The sequence below is a fragment of the Chrysochloris asiatica genome, unplaced genomic scaffold (genome assembly GCF_000296735.1).
Source record: "Chrysochloris asiatica unplaced genomic scaffold, ChrAsi1.0 scaffold00187, whole genome shotgun sequence".
In the NCBI taxonomy this organism is placed as follows: Eukaryota; Metazoa; Chordata; class Mammalia; order Afrosoricida; family Chrysochloridae; genus Chrysochloris; species Chrysochloris asiatica.
The window spans coordinates 3269040-3291640 of NW_006408705.1; positions in this window are offsets into that span (position 1 = coordinate 3269040).

Sequence of the window (22601 nt, forward strand, 5' to 3'; positions counted from 1 at the left end):
TCGGTGTACATCCAAAAACAACAACAACAACAACAACACCACAGAGGGAATGAAGCAAATGCTGTTGAATGATGATACATGGAGGAGATTGTAATCATTGCAGTGAAATGAAATACAATAAGATGAATGTAATGTTCTCCCATGTAAATTATCACACAATTCATAATAAAAACTTTAAAATATATATTTTTTTATGTCACATTGCCCTTTTAAGTCTATCTGGCTAGAGCAATTTTCTGCAAAATGTAAGGAATGAGCTCAGTAGTCCTAAATGAATCTAATCTAGTACTTCCCTCACTATCACTCTTTCTTTCTTTCTTTCTTTTGAGTTAGGATCACTGGAGAAAGTTATCTTTTTGTTAGTCATACAGAAATAAATAGATGTGTGTAAATACCTTTACTAATCCTTCAGTTTGTTGTACTGTGGTGACTTGTGTGTTGCTATGATGCTGGAAGCTATGCCACTGGTATTTCAAATACCAATAGGGACACCCGCGGTGGACAAGTTTCAGTGGAATTTACAGACTAAGATCAAGAAGAAGGAAGAGACCACTTCTGAGGAATTGCTGTTGTTGATAAGTGCTTTTGAATTGGTTCCGACTCATAGTGATCTTGTATAGGATTTCCAAAGAGCAATTGATGGGTTTGAACTGCAACCTTGCCGTTAGCAGTGCAGTACTTATTGTACAGTGCCATACCAGAAGTCTTCTGAGGAATTGTTGCTGTTGTTGTTCGGTGCCATCAAGTAGTTTCCAACTCATATTGATTCAATGCATCACAGAACAAAACACTGGCAGATCCTGCACCAGTTTCACAATTGTCATTACCTTGACCTTCCACTTTCTCCAGGGACTGGTCCCTCCTGATAGCATGTACACAGTATGAGAGATGAAGTCTCTCCATCCTGGCTTCTAAGGAGCATTTTGACTATACTTCTCACAACACAGATTCATTTGTTATTGTGGCAGTCCATGGTATTTTTTAATATTCTTCTCCAACACCATAATTCAAATGCATCTGAGGGATGAACTCCTGAAAATTATGAATAACAGCAGGGCATTGTCTGCTATCATGCCAGAAAATAAGCCTGGTAAGCTTGAACTGCCAACCTTGCAGTTCAAATGACTTTGCAATCTGGCGTATTAGCCCAAAGCATCACACCAGGACTCCATATATATAAATGTATATGTGTGTATATATATGTTTCACTGGTTTTGCTTCTCTAGAAGACCTGGCCTAAAACACCCACCTCATGCATTTCTTGGCTGTCAGGAGCTCCTCAGAGTTTTCTCCTGTCTGGGTCTAACAGCTGCACTGTTTTTTGTTTTGTTTTTTCATCTTGTTCTTTCTCTGCTTTTGTTTGTTTCTTCTTTCTTATCCTTCTTTTCTTTCCATTCCCTTTAATTTTATCTGTTCTATTTCCACTTTTATTTTTCATACTTTTCTCCTATTTCTAATTATCCCTCTTTGTCTTCTTTTCTTTTCTTTTGTTTCCCTTTTGATCTTTCTTTACTACTTTCTACTATTTTCAACTTCACTCTCTAGTTTTTCTGTTTGTCTTTTTATTTCTTCCTTCTATTTTATCTCTTTTTTTTCTCTACACTAACTATTTTCCTCTCCCTCTTTTCTCTTTTTAGTTATTGTTTTGTGGGGTTGTTTTTATTCTGGTTGTTGCCTGTTTTCATTTCTTTTTTCTCCTTAATTATTTTCCCTTTTCATTGTTGGTTGCTTGTTTGTTTAGTCTGTTTTTTTGTGTTTGTTTTTGTTTTAGGGGGGAGGGCATTCTCCTTTCCCACCTGACAGAAGACAGCAACTAAGCCTATATAGCCCAGCCACATCCATACACTCTGCAACTTAATCCGCTGGGGAAGAATCAATATCAGCTCCTATACCACTTTATCCATGATGGACAGCAGTCAACACTAGACAAACCCATCCTATACTGAGGTGCATGAGCAGTGAATGGAGAATAGTGCACATGCTTCCATTTTCTAACTACACCCACAGGAGACAATTAGTGAGATTCTAAGAGCAAATCAACATAAAATCATCAACTAAATAAAACTATGACAACACCACAATTTCCTGGAGAGAATGGACAGTCTTAACTCACATAAAATTTTTTTAAAAATGAGAGAAAATGGCCCAAACAAATGATCAAGATACCAAGCCAGAAAATGTTTCTGAGGAAGAAAAGGTAATGGAACTAACTGAAAAAGAATGATATTTGTTGTTGTTGTTGTTAAGTGTTGTCCAGCCAGTCTTGACTCTTAGCAATCCTGTATAGCATTTCTGAGGAGCAACTGGTGGATTTGAACCAACGATATTTCAGTTAGCAGTCCAAAGTTTATTCTATAGTGCCACACAAAGAGTACCTTCAAAGGACTGACAGAAAGATTGATGAAAGCAAGGAGAGCACAGAAAAAACTGTAACACAGGATAATTTAGGAAAATATTACAAGAATAAACAGACAAAAAGTACAAAAATTGAAACAATACAAAAACTTCTATTAGAAATCCAAAAAATTAATATAAGCATTGGTGTCATAGGATAAGCATTCTACCTCAAGGTTGGTTTGAACCATAAGGTCATAAATTCAAACTCATCAGCTGCTCCTCCTCCAGAAACCCTATGCAGGGTCACTATAAGTTGGAACTGACTCCACTGCACTTAACAACAACAACAACATTCATAAATGGACAATACATTGAAATGGCAAAGGAGTAGATTTGAAGCAATGCAAGCCCAAATTAGTGAGCTTGAAGATAAATTTCCCAATACTAGTGTGCTAGAAGAACAATCAGAAAAAAGAATGAAAAAATCCAAAGAAACTCTAAGAGTTTTACGGAACACCATGAACAGGAACAATTTACAGATGTTTGGAATTCCAGAACAGAAAGAGACAACAAAAAAACACAAGGGAAATTGTTGAGACGTTATTGGAAAAACACTTTCCAAACATCAAGAAAGATGAGACGATAAGCATCCAAGAAGCTGAACACACCCCAAACAGGATAGATCCAAAAAAAAAGTCACCAAGGCATATCATAACCAAACTTTTCAAAATCAAAGACAAGGAAGGAATCCTGAGAGTGGCTCATGAAAAACAAAAAGGTAACTTACAAAGAAGAACCAATAAGACTGAGCTTTGAGTTCTCTGGAGAAACCATGCCGGGAAGAAGGCAATGAAATAATGTATACAAAACCCTGAAATATAAATTTGCCAACCAAGAATCATCTACCCAGCAAAGTTGTCCCTCAAATATTATGGTAAGATTAGGACACTTACAGATAAACAGAAATTCAAGGAAATTATAGTAATCAGACCAAAATTACAAAAAGTACTAAAGTACCAAAACAGCAGACAACAAGAGATTAGCATACATGATAAGAACACCCAGAATTTAATTCAGATATAGAAATATTTAAAATAAAACAAATCTATGAAACCGAATAAAGGGAAACAGAGATATCAATTTATATAATGAAGTCAACTACAAAGCAAAAAGATAGAATAGTGTAGATACTGAACTTCCAAATGGCAAGGAAGTCAAGTAGATTTCAAGATAAAAGAGACTATTTTAAACAATGAAAAAAATTAATAAATCACAGGGCAACATCAAAAAATTAATACACCTTCACATCAAAATAAAAGGAAAACCAGAAAGATTTAGTAAACATTAGCACAACAGAAGTGAAAGTGAAAAGAAAATCCACAAACAAAATGAACTCAATACAGAAATGTATGTGAAAAAAAGAAACCAACTGAACCACACATAAAAAAACACACACAGCAAAATGACAGCAATCAATTCATACCTATCTATAATTACACTGAATGTAAATGGATTAAATGCATCAGTCAAGAAACAGAGAGCACCAGAATGGATAATAAAATACTATCCTTCAATATACTGTCTACAACAGACACATCTTACACACAATGGCAGAAATAGACTAAAAATCAAAGGATGGAAAAAATATATAACAAGCTAATGGCAGTCAATAGTGAGCAGTAATAATTTTTATCTCTGGTAAAATAGACTTTAAGGGGGGAAAAACAGCATAAGAGAAAAAGAAGGACATTATCTCATGACTAAAGGGTCAATTGAACAAGAAGACATAACCATAATAGATATCTATGCTCCCAGTAAAAGATCCTCAAAACACAAACTCTAATAAAACTTGAGAAAGAACTAGAACACCACTTTTTAAATTTATTTATTGTGAATTATGTGATAGTTTACATGGGAGAATATTACTTTTACATTCATTCCATACATTCATTCCATCGTATATCGTCTCATTGCCATGGTTACAATCCCCTCCATGCAATCCTTCCCCCGTGCCCCTCAGGTCTTCAGCACACAGTCGCTCTCCCTCTCTGGATCTAAAGTCTCCAGCTGCTCCATCATTCCACATCATCATCTTTGGCTCCATTTCAGGCATCACTGCTTCTCTGGGTAGGGTCCCGCTCTCTGCTCCTCTCCCTTGACGGTCCCAAGGACCTCCGCTCCTAGACTGAAAAGTTAATCACTCCCCTCCTTGCTATAAAATGTCTACCTTTACATTTCCAACCCTCACAATCAGTCCTGATAACAATTATTCAACTATTGTATCACAAGAGACCTATCTGGATTTCATTGCATCAGCGCCACCTAGACAGATTGAATACTACTCACTGGAGATTCTACCTTTCTCCAGGCCCTCTGGTTCTAGGGTCCCTCTTGAAAGCTTGTAAGCCAGTCACTTCTTGCCTTTGTAGCCCGCCACCCCCCTTTTTGGGTAGCCAATGTCCAAGTTGCCCATCCCTGTCCACTCTGTGTGTAGGAGGGGTGGGAACGATCCTTGCTGCAAGGGCCCGCTCCCTCTTTTGAGCTACTGCTTCCATAGGTGTGGGTGAAGTTCATCAAATTGTATGAGCATACTTTTTTTTTTCTTTTCTTTTCTCTCTTCTTTTTACTTCTGGTTGAGCTCTGATCATCCAGTCATTGAAGCCAGGACAAGTAGGTATCATCTGCAAGTGTGGGTATTCTTATGCATATGCCCTCTCTTCTTTTCAGCTGGACGCTTCACTCTCCACTCTAGTCCTCCGTGGCTATGTCATTGACTCTGGGCCCAAGAGTCCCCAGGTCTTGCCACACCGCTGGCCCACCCGGTCTTCACCTGGGTTCACAGAAGTCTATTGAACGTTGTAGGGCTTAGCTCACCACTTCATTGCTGTTTTTCCCTCACTTCCCCTTATCGGTGTCGAGTGTGGTCACCAATTACAGCGTGTATTCCCATTGATCTTAGTCTTGGAAAGGGGTTTTCTCTGAGGGGACCTGACCACTTGCCTTGATGTTTTCTGGGCAAGCATGTTGCTTGTTCTTGTAGTAACAGTTGTAGAACACCACTTTTGGAAGAACAGAACTAGAGAGAAATTCAACAAAGATACAGAAGAACTAAACACAACCAACTTGTTCTCACAGACATACACAGAGCTCTCAACTCAACAACACCAAAATATACATTATTTTCCAGTGCACATGGAATATTCTATGCAACACTGAAAACTAACAATGAATCTGCAAAACACCTCACAGCATGGATGAATCTGGAGGACTTTATGCTGAGGGAAATTAGTCAATTACAAAAGGACAAAAATGGCATAATACGACTATTGTAAAAACTCAAGGAAAAGTTTTCATACTAAAAAAGAAAGAAAGAAATTAGCCAGTCACAGAAGGATCATTGTGAAAGTTAAGAAAGGGTTGTCTTGATAGAGGGTGCCATTAATATCTACTTATGAAGATCAAAGATCACAGCCTTCAGTATATATTTCAGCTCAATATAAAGAAAACAAGAATTCTCACAGCTGGACCAATGAATAAAATCATGATAAATGGAGAAAAAATTGAAATTGTCAAAGACTTGATTTTGCTTGAACCCATAATAAACACTTATGGAAGCAACAGTCAAGAAATAAAATGGTGGTCACAGATAAGGGAAGTGAGAGAAAAACAGCAGTAAAGCTGTGAGCTAAGTCCTAACACGTTCAAGACTCCTATGAACCCTGGTGTAGACCTCGTTGGCCAGAAGTGGGGCAAGACTTGGGGACTCCTAGGCCCAGAGTCAGTGGCATAGTCACAAGAGGACTAGAGTGGAGAATGAAGCGTTCAGCTGATAAGAAGAGAGGGGATATGCACAAGAACACCACACTTGCAGATAATACCCACTTGACCTGACTTCAATGGTTGGATGATCAGAACTCAACTAGAAGAAGAAAGAAGAGGAAAAAAAGAGTAATCTGATACAATTTGATGAACTTGACCTACACCTATGGGTGCAGTAGCTCAAAAGAGGGAACAAAACTTTACATCAAGGATCATTCCCATCCCCTCAGTACACAGGGTAGACAGGGATGGGCAAATTTGGACATTGGCTACCCAAAATGAGGGGGGAGGGGCTACAAAGGCAAGAAGTGACTGGCTTACAAGCTTTCAAGAGGGAGCCTAGATCCAAAGGGCATGGAGGAAGGTAGAATCTCCACTAAGTAGTATCCAATCTGTCTGGGCGGGGCTGATGAAAGGAGATGCAGATAGGTCTCTTGTGGTACAATAGTTAATAATTGTTATCAGGACTGATTGTGAGGGTTGGAAATGTAAAGGTAGATGTTTTGTAGCAAATGGAAGAGAGTGGTTGACTTTGCAGGCCAGGAGCAGAGGTCCCTGGGACCATCAAGGGAGAAGAGCAGAGTGCGGGACCCTACCCAGAGAAACAGTGCCCCCAGAGATGGAAACAATGATGAAGACGTGGAGAGACAGAGCAGCTGGAGACTCTAGACCCAGAGAGGGAGAGGGGCTGTGTGCTGACAACCAAGGGGCAGGCTTGTGCGGTATACCCTTTGGTTGGTCGATGATGCATGAAGGGGATTGTAACCATGGCAATGATATGATATACAATAGGATAAATGTAAAGCTAATGTTCACCCATGTAAACTATCACATAATTCACAACAGAACATTAAAAAAAAGAAAATGGCATATTGCACTAGGCAAATCTGCTGCACAAGACCTCTTTAAAGTGTTCAGGAGCAAGGATATTAGTTTGAGGACAAAGGTGCACCTTACCCAAGCCATGTTATTTTCAATAGCCTCATATACATAAGGAGTTCTGGTAGCGTAGTAGTTACGAATCGGCTGCTAACCTCAGGGTCAGCAGTTGGAAATGACCATCTGTTCTGCTGGAGAAAGATGAGGCGCTCTGCTCCCGTAAAGATTTACAGTCTTGGAAACCCTGTACAGGATCGCTATGAGTCGGAACCGACTCCACAGCACATGACAACAACATATGAAAGTTGGACAGTGATTAAGGAAGACTAGAAGAATTGATGCATTTGAGTTGTGATGCTGAAGAAGAATTTTGAAAATACCATGCACTGCCAGAACTAACAAATCTGCGTTGGAAGAAGTATAGCCAGAGTGCTCTTTAAAAGCAAGGATGGCAAGACTTCTTCTCGCATGCTTCGGACATATTATCTGGAGAAAGTCCCAGGAGAAAGACATCATGCTTGGTAAAGTGGAGGGACAGCAAAAAAGAGCAAGCTCCCCAATGAGATGAATTGACATCCTGTGAGCAGCAAAAGGCTCAAGCATGACAATAGTTAGAGGATGGCACAGGATTGGGCAGTGTTTCATTCTGTTGTACATAGAGTTGATATGAGTCGGAACTGACCTGATTGCACCTAACAACAATAATTATGATTATTACTGGGAGTGGTAGGGATAATTCACAGACTAGTGGGGACAAAATATACAAGAGGAATTTGGCAGAGGAAAGTTGAAGGTAGCAGGAGACACAGGGAAGAGTGCAAGAGTTAAAGCGAATAGAAGTAAATGATGTTAACTGATGTTACATGGAGGGGATTGCAATTATTGTAAAGAAACAAAGTATATGATATATTGAATGTAAAACTGTTCTGTAACCTTCACTCAACTCACAATAAAAAGGTGTTTTTTTCAATTCTCTCATGAAGTACAATGCTGTCAGTGATAGGATATTATCTATATACATATAAAGAAGACAAGTTAATACCACTATTACTCAAATTTACACACCAATCACTAAGCCATTGATGAAGAAAGACCAAAAACATCTTTATTGCAAATATTTTTTTTCAATAACATAAATGGACCTCACCAGATGGAATACAGATGATGGAAAAGATCAATATCACCAGTCAAAACAAAGCCAGGGACCAACTGTGGAACAGACAGTTAATTGTTTATATGCAAGTTCATGCTGAATCTGAAGAAAATTAAAACACGTCCAAAAGAGTCAAAATACAACCTTAAATATAACCCAGCTGAATTTAGAGACCATCTCAAGAATAGATTTGATGCATTAGACATTAATGACTGAACACCAGAAGAGTAGTGGGATGACATCAAGAACATCATACATGAAGAAAGCAAGATGTCAAAAAAGACAAGGTAAAAAAAAAGAACGAAAATAGGTGTCAGAAGAGATTCTGAAATTACTCTTGAGTATAGAGAAGCTAAAGCAAATGGAAGAAATGAGGAAGTAAGAGGGGTGAACAGAAATTTCAAATAGTAACCCAGCAATCCCTTTACTTGGTATATATCCTCAAGAAATTAGAGTTGTGACATGAATAGATATTTGCATACCTACTGGACTGCAGACAACAAGGTCAGCAGTTCAAACCCACCAGTTGCTCCTTGGAAACCCTATAGGGGGTCACTATGAGTCAGAATCAACTCAATGGGACTTTGAAAAACAACATTCATTGCAGCACTATTCACAATAGCAAAAAGATGGAGACAGCATAAACACCAATCAACAGAAGAAAAAATAAACAAATTTTTGTATGTACACACAATGGAATACTATGTAATGTTGAAGAATAAAGGTGAATCTACAAAACGACTCATAACATGGATAAACTTGAATGACATTATGCAGAGAGAAATTAGTCAATCACACAAAAGGACAAATTGTATATGAGACCATTATTGTAAAACATCATGAAAAAGATTTCAAGCTAAAACAAAAAACAAAAAACATTCTTTGATAGTTACCAGGGATGGGATGGAGGGAGACTAATTCAATGGCTATGGGGTTGTTGTTTTTGTTAGGTGCCATCGAGTAGGTGCCGACACATAGTGACCCTATGCACAACAAAACAAAACTCTGCCTGGTCCTGAGCTAACCTCACAATTGTTGCCACGCTTGAGTCCATTGATGCTGCCATATTGCCAATCCTTCTCCCTGGGGGGTCTTCCTCTTTTTCTCTGATCCTCCACCTTACCAAACATGATATCCTTGTCCAGCAACTGGTCCCTCCTGACGATATGTCTGAGGGATGAGAGACAAAATTTGGTCATCCTGGTCTCCAAGGAGCACTCTGGCTATACTCCTTCCAACACAGATCTGTTTGTTCTTTTGGCAGCCCATGGCACTGTCAATATTCTCCTCCAACACCATAACTCAAAAGCATCAGTTCTTCTACAGTCTTCCTTATTCATTGTCCAACTTTTGCATGTATATAAGATTATTGAAAATATTTGTGTCAAGCATACCTTAGTCCTCAAGCTGACATCATTGCTCTTCAACACTTTAAAAAGGTCTTGTGCAGCAGATTTGCCTAATGAAATACGTCATTTGATTTCTTGGCTGCTGCTTCCCTGATTGTTGATGGTTGATCTAAGAAAGATGAAGTCCTTGACAACTTCAATCCTTTCTCCATTGATAAGAATATTGTTTATTGGTTCAGTGGTGTTGATTTTTGTTTTCTTTACATTGAAATGCAATCCATACCGAATGCTATGGTTTGATTGTCATCAGTAACTAATTAAGGTCTTCTTCACTTTCAGCAAGCAAAGTTGTATCATCTGCATGTTACAGGTTGTTAATGAGTCTGCCTCTAATCCTGATGCCACATTTTTCTTCATATAACCCAGCTTCTCAGATTATTTGCTCAGCATACATGTTGAATAAGTATGGTGAAAGAATACAAGCCTGTCGCACACCTTTCTAAATTTTAATTACTCAGTGTTCCCATGTTCTTTTTTAACAACTGCCTCTTGGTCTATGTACAAGTTCCTCATGAGCACAAATAAGTGTTCCAGAATACTCATACTTCGCAAGGTTGTCCATAGCTTGTCATGATCCACACAATTGAAGGCCTTTGCGTAGTCAAAAAAGCACAGGTAAATATTTTTCCGGTATTCTCTGCTTTCAGTCAAGATCCATCAGACATCAGCAATGATATCCCTCATTCCACATCCTCTTCTGAGTCCTGCTTGAACCTCTGGAAGTTCTCTGTCAAGGTATGCATATAGCCATTTCTCTATTATCTTTAGTAAAACTTTACTCACATGGGATATCAAAGATATTGTTCAATTATTTCCACATTCCATTGGGTCACCTTTCTTTGGAATGGGCACAAATATGGATCTCTTCCAATCAGTTGGCCAGATAGTTGTCTTCCAAATTTCTTGGCACAGATGAGTGAGTGCCTCCTGTGCTGCCTCACTTTCTTTAAAGATTTTGATTTGTATTCCATCAATTTCTTGTGCCTTGTTCTTTGCCAATTCCTTCAAAGCACCTTGGACTTCTTCCTTCACTATCAGTGGCTATTGGTCATATGCTACCTCTTGAAACAATTGAACATCAACCATTTCCTTTTGATACAGTGATTCTTTGTATTCCTTCCATCTTCTTTTGATGCTTTCTGCATTATTCAATAATTTGTCAACAGACTCCTTCAATACCAAAAGTCAAGACTTGAATTTTTTCTTAAATTCCCCTAGATTGAGAAATACTGAGCGTGGTTTTCTGACTCCAGGCCTCTTTACACATTTTGTTATAATATTTGGCTTTATCTTCTCGAGCCGACCTTTGGAATTTTCTGTTCAGCTCTTGTATCTCAATTCTTCCATTTGCTTTAGCTTCTCTATGCTGGAGAGCAAGTTATAAAGTCTCTTCTGACATCCATTTTTATCTTTTCCTTCTTTCTTGTCTTCTTAATGACTTTTTGCTTTTTTCATGTATGATGTTCTTGATGTCATCCCACAACTTTTCTGATCTTTGGTCTTTAATGTCTAATGTATCAGATCTGTTCTTCAGATGATCTCTAAATTCAGGTGGGATATATTCAAGGTCATATTTTAGCTCTCGTGGACTTGTTTTCATTTTTTCAGCTTCAGTCTGAATTTGCATATGAGTAATTGATGGTCTGTTCCACAGTCTGCCCCTGGCCCTATTTTGGCTGATGACATGGAGTTTTTCCACCTTCACTTTCCACAGATATCATCAATTTTATTTTCTGAGTATTCCATCTAGTGAGGTCTGTGTGTATAGTCCTCTCTTATGCTGTTAAAAAAAAGTATTCAAAATGAACAAATCATTGGTTTTGCAGAATTCTATTATGCGATCTCCAGCATCATTTCGATCACCAAGGTCATATTTTCTAAGTACTAATCCATCCTCTTTTTTTCCAACCTTTGCATTCTAATCACCAGTGATTATCAATATAACTTGATTGCATGTTTGATTGATTTCAGATTAAAGAAGTTGGTAGAATTCTTCTATTTTATCCTCACTGACTTTAGTGGTGGGTGCATAAATTTGAATAATAGTGGTATTAATTGGTCTTTCCTGTAGGTGTATGGATATTATCCTATCACAGACAGCATTGTACCTCATGACTGATCTGGATATGTTCTTTTGATGATGAATACAACACCATTCCTCTTCAATTTGTCATTCCCAGCATAGTAAACCATGTGGTTGTCATATTCAAAATGGCCAATACCAGTCCATTTCAGCTCACTAATGCCTAAGATATCAATGTTTATATACATTCCATTTCATTTTGACAATTTCCAATTTCCCCAGATTTATACTTTGTACATTACTTGTTCCAAGCAGTAATTGATGTTTACAGCTATTTCTCTTCATTTTGTGTTGTGCCCCATCAGCAAATGAAAGTCCCAAGGGATTTACTCCCACGAGCTTTACTCCATTCTCATCATCACAGTCAACTCTACTTTGAGGAGGCAGCTCTTCCCCAGTCACATTTTGAGTGCCTTCCAGCCTGAGGGACTCATTTTCTGGCACTGTATCTGACAGGATTTCTCTGCTATTCATAAGGTTTTCAGTGACTAAGTATTCAGAAGTAGTTCACCTCTCCTTCTTCCTAGTCTGTCTTCATCTGGAAGGGTGACCCTGCTGGTATTTAAAATACACCAGGCATAGCTTCCAGAATCACAGCAACTCACAAGTCACCCCAGTACAACGAACTGACAAATGAATGGTAGGGCTAAAAGGTAGGCATGTATTAACTTGGGTGATGAGAAGGCAATATATAACAAGTGGGAAATTAGCAGAAAAATGATGAAGGTCGGGGAAGACACAGGGAAGAGTGCAAGAGTTAAAGAGAATAGAGGTAAATAATGTATCTGCACAATTCTGCAACAGCAGCAATCTACAGGTAGAAACACAGACAGATACGCAAGTTGAATAGTATGGGAGAGAGAATGGGAGTATATCCACAAATATATAAAGGTTTGACAGGATGTTTGCATCTGCATATTAACCTTTGCTATAAACATATTCATGCATGTGGTGGAGTACATAAGGGAAAAAACTATGAAAACATCTTAAATATTACCAAACACTTCAAAGGAATGAGTTGTTGGACCTGGAGCCTCAGGGCCATAGTTTGGGGGAACACCATGATCAATTGACATAATGTAGTCCACAAAAACAATATTCTACATCCTACTTTTGTAAGTGACAACTAGAATCTAAAATCTTCCCTCCCTATGTGGAGGGGAAAAAAAGTGATGAAAATTTAAGACCCTTGGAATCTATTAGTCCAATAGACTTACAAAACACATAAAGATCAGTCTCCATGACCCTGAGACCAGAAGAACTAGATGGTGCCTAGCTGCTGCTTGCTACCAAATGTTCTGATAGGGACCACATTAGAAGGACCTGGATAGAGTGGGAGAAAACGTGGCACAAAACTCAAATTATATAAAAGACCAAGTTTACCAGTCAGAAAGAGACTGGAGGGACCCAAGACTATGGCTCTTGGTCACCCATTGGGTCTAGAACTGAACTCACCCTTGTGACTCAATTTCCAGTTGAGCTGCAGTTGGGTATTGGAGTCAGAAAACCAAAAAGGAAGAATGCACTCAGCATTTCTCAAACTAGGGGGACTGAAGGGAAAAAATCAAGCCTTTGCTTTCATTATTGAAGGATTCTATGGGTAAATTATTGAATTATGCAGAAAGCATCAAAAGAAGATGGAAGGAATACACAAATTCACTTTACTGAAAGGAAATGGTTGATGTCCAAATGTTTCAAGAGGTAGCATATGATCAAGAGCCAATGATACTGAAGAAGAACTCCAAGGTGCATTGAAGGAATTGGCAAAGAACAAGGCACCAGGAGTTGATTGAATAAAAACGGAACTCTTTCAAGAAAGTGAGGTGGCACTGAAGGCATTCACTCATCTATGCCAAGAAATTTGGAAGACAACTATCTGGCCAATTGACTGGGAAGAATCCATATTTTTGCCTATTCCAAAGAGGTGACCCAACGGAAAGTGGAAATCATCAGACAATCTCTTTGATATCCCATGCAAGTAAAGTTTTACTAAAGGTAATATAGAAATGGCTGCAAGCATACATTGACAGAGAACTTCCAGAGATTCAAGCCAGATTCAGAAGAGACCATGTAACAAGAGATATTACTGTTGATGTCTGATGGATCTTGACTGAAAGCAGAGAATACCAAAAAGATGTTTACCTGTGCTTTATTGACTACTCAAAGGCTTTTGATTATGTGGATCATGACAAGCTGTGGACTACATTGTGAAGTATGAGTATTCTGGAACACTTAATTGTGCTCATGAGGAATCTGTACCTGGACCAAGAGGCAGTTGTTCAAACAGAACATGGGAACACTGAATGTTTTAAAATTAAGAAAGGTGTGTGACAGGATTGTATTCTTTCACCATACTTATTCAACCTGTATACTGAGCAAATAATCCAAAAAGCTGGGTTATATGGAGAAAAACATGGCATCAGAATTGGAGGAAGGCTCATTAACAATCTGTGATATGCAGATGATACAACCTTGCTTACTGAAAGTGAAGAGGACTTAAAATACTTACTGATGAAGATCAAAAAGCACAGACTTCGGTATGGATTGCAACTCAATGTAAAGAAAACAAAAATCCTCACCACTGAACCAATAAACAACATTCTAATCAATGGAGAAAAAAATTGAAGTTGTCAAGGACTTCATTCTTCTTGGATCAACCATCAACACTTAGGGAAGCCAGTCAAGAAATCAAACAACATATTGAATTAGGAAAATCTGTTGCACAAGACCTTTTTAAAGTGTTGAAGAGCAAAGATATCAGCTTGAGGACTAAGGTATGCCTGACACAAACCATGGTATCTTCAATAATCTGAGATGCATGCGAAAGCTGGACAGTGAATAAGGAAGACTGTAGAAGAATTGCTGCATTTGAGTTATGGTGTTGGGGAAGAATATTGAATGTACCATGGGCTACTGTGGGCTGCCAAAAGAACAAACAGATCTGTGTTGGAAGAAATACAGACAGAGTGCTCTTTGGAGGCTAGGATGGCCAAGCAAACATTTTAAGAGACAGTACATGATTAGGAATCAATGGCACTCACTTCTTGAAAGAAAGACCAGCAGGAAAAATCAAAAACAATAACAGCAGTCCGACTGACTACTACAATAACCAGCAAGTTGTTCCCCGGGGAACCATCAAGGCAAGCAATCAAATTCCCTCAGGGCAAACCCCCTTCCAAGACTGAAACTCAAAAGGAATACTCGAGCAGGCATGTAATCTTTCTGGTGACCATGCTGGTCTACCAATAAGGAGAGGTGAGGGAAAAAACAGCAATGAAGCTGTGGGCTAAGTCTGACCACATTCAATAGACTCCTGTCAACCTGGACTGAGACCTGGTTGGCCAGCAGTATAGCGAGACCTGGGGACTCCGGAGCCCATGGACAGGGACATAGCCACAGAGGTCTAGAGTGGAGTGTGAAACATCCAGCTGATATGAAGTAAGGGGAGATGCACAAGAATGCCAATACTTGCAGGTAGTACCCACTTGACCTAGCTTCAACAGCTGGATGATAAGAACTCGACTAGAGAAAGAAAGAAGAGGGGAAAAGTGTAATCTGCTACAATTTGATGAATTTGACCTATACTCTTATGGATGTAGTAGCTTAAAAGAGGGAACAAATCTTTACAGCAAGGATCATTCCCATCCCCTCTGTACACAGGGTTGACAGGGATGGGCAACTTAGACATTGGCTACCCAAAATGGAAAGGGGGCTGGGCACTACCAAGGCACAAAGTGACTGGCTTACAAGTTTTCCAGAGGGAGCTTAGTTTCAGAGTGTGTGTGGGAAGATAGAATCTCCAGAGTGGTTTCCAACCTGTCTAGATGAAGCTAGTGAAAGGAGATGGGAATAAGACTCTTGTGGCTCAATAATGAATAATTGGTATCAGGACTGATTCCGATTGCTGCAAATGTAAAGGTAGATGTTTTGTAACAAAAGGAGGGGAGTGGTTGATCTTGCAGTCCCGGAATGGAGGATCCTGGGACCATCAAGGGAGAAGAGCGGAGATTGGGACACTATCCAGAGAAGCAGCGAGGCCGGAGATGGAGGCAGAGATGATGACAAGGAGAGATGGAGCAGCTGGGGACTCTAGACTCAAGGAAGGAGAGGGGCTGTGTGCCAGAGGCTGGGGGGCAGGTTTGCAGGGTATGCCTCATGGTTGTCTTAATGGTTATATCCAAAAAAAGAATCATGGACTCCTGTTGACCTGGAGATGAGAGAGACAAGAGGAAGGGCTGGTTGGTCCAAAGTGTGGTGAGACCTGAGGACACTTGAGCCCATGGACAAGGACATAGCCACAGAGGGCTAGAGCTGAAAGTGAAACATCCAACTGATATGAAGTGACGGGAGATGCACAAGCACACCCAAACTTGCAGACAGTACCCATTTGGCCTAGCCTCGATGGCTCGATTATCAGAACTCGACTAAAAAAAATTTTTTTATAAAGGAAACAGGGTAAATTGCTACAATTTGATGAACCTGATCTACACTCAGAGAGGTGGTAAATCTAAATACTAACAGAGTCTTCACATCAAGTATCAATGCTATCCCCTCTGTACACAGGGTAGATAGGAATGGGTAACTTATACACTGGCTACCTAAAATGAGGGGTGATAAAGGCACGAAGTGACTAGCTTACAAGTTTTTAAGAGGGAGTTTAGTTTAAGAGTATGGGGGGAAAGAAAGAGTCCCCCACTGAATAGATTTCATCTGTCAAGATGGGTCTAGTGAAAAGAGATGGGGATACAATTCATATGATTCAACAGTGAATAATTGTTGCCATGACTAATTGCGACTGTCACAATTGTAAAGGTAGAAGTTTTGTAACAAAAACAGTGGAGTGGTTAATCTTACAGTCCAGAAACAGAGGACCCTAGGACCATCAAGGGCAAAGAGCACAAGCAGAATACAGGACCTTATCCAGAGAAGCAGAGACTCCAGAGACCCAGGCAGAGATGGTGTCATGGAGAGGGGTAGTGGCTGAGGACTCTAGATTCATGGGAAGAGAGGGACTGAGAGCTGGTGGCCAGGAGGCAGACTTGTAGAAAGTGCCCTTTGGAGATGTCAATTATTATATATACATGAGTGGATTTTTGTTTTTTTTGTGTGTTTTTTTAAAAAAGCTAACGTGGATAGAGAGAAATACTGTTAATTGATAGTACATGGAAGGGATTATAATCATTGTAATGAAACAAGGTGTATGATTTATTGAATGTAAAACTGATGATCTGCCATGTAATTTTTCACTCAATCCACAATAAAAACCTTTTAAAAAAGTACCATGGACTGCCAGAAAAAGAAAAATAAACACCTTGGAAGAAGTACAGCCAGAATGTTCCTTAGAAGGAAGGTTGGTGAGATTTCATCTCCTGTACTTTGAACATGTTGTCAGGAAGGACCAGTCCGTAGAGAAAGATATCATGCCTGGTCAAGTGAAGCATCAGCAAAAAAGAGGAAGACCCTCAATGAAATAGATTGACACAGTGGCTGCAACAGTGGGCTCAAATGTAACAGCAATTAAGAGGATGGTGCAGGAGCAGGTAGGGTTTCATTCTGTTGTTCATAGGGTTGCTATGAGTTCGAACTGAATCAATGGCCCAACAACAACAACAGGGTCCTCTTATAGTGTTGTAGGATAAGCATTGAATTGCTGCTAGACTCAAGGTCAATTGTTGAAACCCACCTGCCACTCCTCAGAAACCCTATACTGGGTTGCACTTTACAACAACAAGTAGCGAATTTCCTGTGTTTCTTCTAGACTCTCTTTCTGGGCAGAGAGATATAATTTCTCCAAAACAGGAAACGCTTAAGTAACTTACAATAGAGCTTGAAAAAAATGTTTGAGACACATTCCAGCTTATCATGTGAGTGATGTATAAACTGGGGGAATTGTATTCATTTCATACCTATTTAAATTGGTCCCTAAAAGGAAAGGATGTTATCTCAATAGAGTGGAGACATCAGAGAATTTTTTCTGCCTTGTGCATGCATGTGTGTGTGTTGTGTGTTTAGATGGAAGCACCAGTCATCTATGTTAGACTTACAGTAGCGACAGTTATATGGAACACAGTCCGAAACCTGGAAGTGAGTGCCTTCTCTATTTCAAAGTTCATGCATTCTGCTCTCTGGAAGAACTACCCTGACACAGAACATCAGACTGTCCAGTTTCACAGCCTGTGACCCAGTGACATGAGAACCAGCAAGAGAGGCCAGACAGAGAGGCATTTGAGAAATGCAATTGGTGTTCTGAAAGGCTCTGTTCCAGTTTTTCAGCACCACAGCTTGAGACCTATCTACCTTAATAATCTCTGAAAACATTCTTGGTCAGAGGTTCTCCAGCTTCAGCATCCCTGAGAATCACCTGGAAGCTTATGAAATCTGCAGTTTCTTGGGTGCTGATGTCAGAGATTCATCCTCGAAATAAGTCTCCTAGGCAAACTACCACACACAGATAGCCTGATCTTCCTGTTTCACAGTGCAGCCCCAATGTGCTGCTCAAATGATGTTCCTGAGCAATTAAGAAAAGATAAAAGTGAGTAGAATGTACTCTGCTAAATGGTAATGGTGATCATTGTCAAAATATCGCTTTCCCCCAAGAACTCGAAAATAACCCTTCAGAAGTAATTTTTCAAGCAAAGCAGCAATATCTAAGGTCAGCAGAGGAATGGGGAAAAGCAAAACAAAACAAGAGTGGTTCTCAAACCAGTAGGATTTGACTAGATAAACATATCTTTTAAAAGAATCAGAATGTTTGGAATTTTCTGAAAAATAATATAGGCGATGGGGTAAGTATATAGTGCTATAAGTGAAGGCAGACTGGTGGAAAATGGTTAATGGTTGAAGGTGGGTGATGGGTACATGGTGGTGGTGGTTGTGTGTCATGGAGTTGGTTCTGACCCATAGCAACCCAATATAGGGTTTCCAAGGCTGTATTTACAGGAGCAGATAGCCTCATCTTTCACCCGAGGAGCAGCTGGTAGATTTGAAATGCTGTTCTTGCAGTTAGCAGCCCAATGCATAGTGTGTTTTTATCTTATATTGTGTATTTGTTATATGTTTTTAATTCTCTCTAGTCAGAGGAATTTACCTTGCATTTCCTGTTCTTATTGGCAAACAAATCTCTATTGTGAAAGGGATAGATCAGATATCATTAAGCATTGCATTTGTAGAAATGACAACTCCCCTTGTCTGGAGTCCCTTGCTCAGCCTGCAAGTCTCTAATTATCAATCTGCCTTTGGGAAATATTCTGATCCATATGACAGTCATATTCTTCATTGTCTGTAATTAAACTAGGATTCTGGTTTTATCCATTAGTCTAATGAGTCTGTCTTAAAAGGTGGTGTTATTCATAGTGTACTGGGTTCTGTGGCTGTCATAGTCAAGAAAAACACTAAGACAAAGAAAATGTCCCAAGATAATGTATGTCTCCTCACATAATATCTAGGAAGAAGCTAGTCAGGTGAAAAGAAAAAAAAGGAAAAATAGATGAAAGAGATTATTCATTAATCTGGAAAAAGTACCAACGCAGAAAATTTACTGCACATAATCTATATGGGATGCCTGGAATGGCACTGTAGTAGCAGAACTGGGCTGCTGACATCAAGGTCGGCAGTTCAAACACATCAGGTCTTCTTCAGAAACACTACATAGGGTCACTATGAGTCAGATCCAACTCAACGGCCTTAAGCACAACAATAATACCCCTATCATCTACATCTGTGCAAACTCAAAACTCTAGTATCTTTCTCACATTCCAATGGATTGTTCCCTATATCTGCTGGAGTACACATGCTTCACATTACCATTCTGTATGGTCGAAAAATGCTTGCCAGCTCTCTCTTTTTCTCTCCTCCAACTGCCATCAAGACAATTCCAATTCATTGTGACCCAATGTGTGTCACAGAAAAGCTTAACACCATAGGTTTTTGGTGTGTTTTTGTTTGGGTTTATTTTGTTTCCTTTTTTCTATTGTAAGGTGTGTTTTTGTTTGGGTTTATTTTGTTTCCTTTTTTCTATTGTAAAAAATTTTGTAAGACATTTCCTATTTCTATTGGGTGAAATTTACAGCAGATCAGTTTTCTATTCAACACATTTTTTTTCGTTTCATTGATTGCAATTTTGGCACTCTAACATCACCTATCCCACTTTTTCTAGCGTTTCCTGTTTCTTTAATGACTGATTTTTTTAGAAGTAGATCACCAGAACTTTCTCCCAAGACACCTCTGGGTAGACTTGAACTTCCAACCTTTCAGTTAACAGCCAAGTGTGTTAACCATTGTCACTACCCAAGGACTCCAGAAAACACTATTTATGTTTGTTTGTTTGTTTGTTGTTTTTTTTTGTCTCATTTTCTGAAGGTTTTTTCCCATCCCAAAATCTGGTTCAAGATCCTCCTAGTATAAAGAGTAGCAGAGACACAGAAACTTGGGGAGAAGAGAAAGACAAGCCAGACGTATCTCTAAGCCCAGGGACACCAATCATTACTGACCAGAAAATGAAATAGACAATGAAGGATCTCTCTTCTACAGCTGGCGCCTTGAATTTGAACTTTTGGCATCCTGAACTGTGAGAAAATACATTTATGTTCTTTAATGCAAAACAAAAAAAAAGAGTCTAGTTCAGTTCGTCATTCGGCCTTCATCACTGCCGAGGTACACGGGGTATCTAACCCAGAAAAGGAGTTCACCAGTGGGCTAGTCCTGAAAGATGTGTGACCAGCCTCAGTCTTTTCCAGGACAGAGAATAAGGAAGCATAGTTATAAAAGTATGCTCAATTTGAATTCAAAATTTTTTACTCAGTCCCTTAATCTATTCCTATGAGCTCTGTGCTCTTTAATGCTATTTCTCCTTTATCTAATAAAAACTACCCTGCTTTATTTTATATATAACTCAAATAACTCCAGTAGCAGACACTTTGGATTAGCTATTTTTCCCATAACTTCCTGCCTACTTAACTTCCAGAAATCCCTTGCAGCTACTGGTGGCCGCCAGACCCAGCTCTGGCCAATGAGATTTAAGGAGTATAGTCATTGACTGCTGCTTCCATGAAAGATACATAAAAGAGATACACTCTATTGGCTGCTGTCTTTATCTCTTGCCTTAACCCTGCAGCCTATAGCAACCCACTGTTGTTGTTGTTATGTGCCGTGGAGTCGGTTCCGACTCATAGCTACACATAGTGACTCTAAACTGGTGGAGTCAAGCATGTGCTTACCCTGCTGAAAACCTTCCAATGGCTTTTCAATGCAGTTAGAATAAAAGCCAAATGATTTACAATGACCCGGATCCCTCTGTCTCTCCAATATCATTCAGTCTTTTCTCCCAACTCACCCGTACTCCCACCAGACCTTCTGTTCATGAAGCTTGCCAAGCATTTTCCTGGCTCCAGGTGTCTACACCTGCTGATTTTAGTGCTCCTCTAGTGCTTTCCTGGCTAGCTTTTGCTCAACTTTCAGCAGTGATCAGCTCAAACCATACCTGACCATCCTGTCTTAGAAAGCCTCCTCTTCTACCTCATCACCCAATTTATGTCATTCTTAACACTTATTTAAATCCACAGTTATTTGGTGTACTTATTTATTTGTTAATCATATCTTCTACCACTAGACTATAAATTTTATTGAAGTTCGAACTTCGTCTTGTTTATTGCTATATTCTCAGCCCCAGTGCTTGGAACATAGGAGACATCATTCAGTATAAGTTGAATAAGTGAACGAGTCTTCCCTATATATTTCCATCTTCTGTTGATTACCTTTTGATCACAGAAAATACTTGGCTGAGTGAGACTGGTGGTGGTGGCGGTGTGCAGTGGAGTTGGTTCTGACTCATAGTGACCCTTCATTGGGTTTCCAAGGTTGTAAATCTTTACAGGAGCAGAAAGCCTCATCTTTCTTCCTTGGGACTAAGCTGGTGGTTTTGAACTGCTGAGCTTGACTCGTAACCACTATACTATCAGAGCTCCTTCAAGTGAGACTGAGTAGTAAGAAAAACAAGTACTTAAACAGGACATGCAGTATAGTCAGATGACTTCTCGAAAGGGATGGTCAGGAGAGACATTTTTGTGGCAAAACAACAACAAACTAACAAGAGAGCACTTATGACTGGATGAGAACAGTACGTAGTGGAAGATACTGCACCAGCATCATGGCGCAATAAATATGTGAATTCCCCCAGCAACAGACAACTCAGAGAGTCCTGAGAGAAAGCAGTGGGAGAAAAAGTGGTCAAGATAAAATGCCTTAGAGAGAGCTGCTGAGGACTCTGGGCCCATGGAATGAGAAAGGCTGTTTGCCTGTAGGCAGGAGGCTGACTTGCAAAATGTGTGCTTTGGACATTTAAACAAACAAATATTTGCTGTGTGGTATAAATGAGGCGTTCTGCTCCCGTAAAGATTTACAGCCTCGGAAACTCTGTACAAGGTCGCTATGGGTTGGAAATGACTCGACGGCACTTAACATATATATAATATATATATATGTATACATTAAAAAAAAAAAAGAATAGGGATAAATATTGTTAACTAAGAGTACATAGAAGGAATTGTAACCACCATTGCAATGAAACAAAATATGATTTGTTGAACGTAAAACTGATGATCTGCCCTGTAAACTTGTACTCAATTAACAATAAAAGCTTTAAAAAAAGATAAAATGTCTACTTCCTCAGAGGACCCTAGAACCATCAGGAGGGAAAAGCATGAGCAGAACATGGGATCCTAACCAGAGCCAGAGGCACAGGTGACGGCATGGACAGATACAGTAGCTGAGGACTCATGGAAAGAGAAAGACTATGTGTCAGCAGGCAGGAGTCTGGCTTGCAGAATGTGCTCTTTGGTTGTTTAAATGATTATATATTCCTGCATGTTTTTGTATATATCAATAAATAAATAAATAAGAGGGAATATAGGCAAATACTGTTAAC